Below are 924 nucleotides of genomic sequence, written 5' to 3' on the forward strand. Positions count from 1 at the left end.
TATTCAGGTGTCCTGTGGCTTCTATCTTGCTGCAAGTCCTTTCTTTAAAAAAAGTATCCTACATAGCATAGTTTCTATTTTAACATTTTTTTTATAACCTAAAACTATATTTAACACACTACTTAAGAGAATTAATACAGCATTACTTTCTAACACAACACATCTAATATTCACTTTAATATTTGCGAAAAGCCAATCATAAAATACACGTTTTTCACACCGCTCGGAATTTCTTGGTGACGTGGAGCATCTCCTTGGTTGGGTTTGGTTCCGAGGTCTGCAGCACCGAGGGCCTGTTGCAACACAAATAAAGTGAATAACAGCTCCTCGGTGACATTGCCGGCTGGTGACCTGAGAAAACCAGTCTGGTTCGGGAGCCGGGCACACTCCTCCCTTCCCTCGGCGCTGCTTCAGCTCAACACATTCTGGGAAAACAACGAGGTATGCTGCCAAAATAGCAGAGAGCACCAACTCCCCAAACAGGAGGCCTCCCCCGAGCCTGAAGCGCGGGTTTAATGAAGTAACAGGAGGTAAAAACAACCAGTGCAGTGCTCTTTAAACCTCTGAATAGCTCCTAATCACACACATTGTCTCTGAAGAACACGTAGGTAGGAGCAGGGATTGCAGGATGAGACTCCAGCGAAACCATTATGCTAGAGTGCAGTAAAAAAATCAAAGCACTCTTTCCCTCAGCAAAGATTTCACCGAGGTTAGGTCTGTACTGCTAGGAATGACTTTTCTTTTAGACAATGCATACATTACACTTGTGCTAAAATGTATTTTCATAGTTAAAAACTGGCTGTAATTAGCAAATTAATTAAATGCACTTTTGTGGAGATCCACTCTCATTCACTCACTGATTTGCAGTCAGTTGTTTGCAGTGACTCTCCCTACTGACAGAAATTCTGACACTTTATGACATTT

This window comes from Ammospiza nelsoni, chromosome 6 (assembly GCF_027579445.1).
Source record: "Ammospiza nelsoni isolate bAmmNel1 chromosome 6, bAmmNel1.pri, whole genome shotgun sequence".
Taxonomy (NCBI): Eukaryota; Metazoa; Chordata; class Aves; order Passeriformes; family Passerellidae; genus Ammospiza; species Ammospiza nelsoni.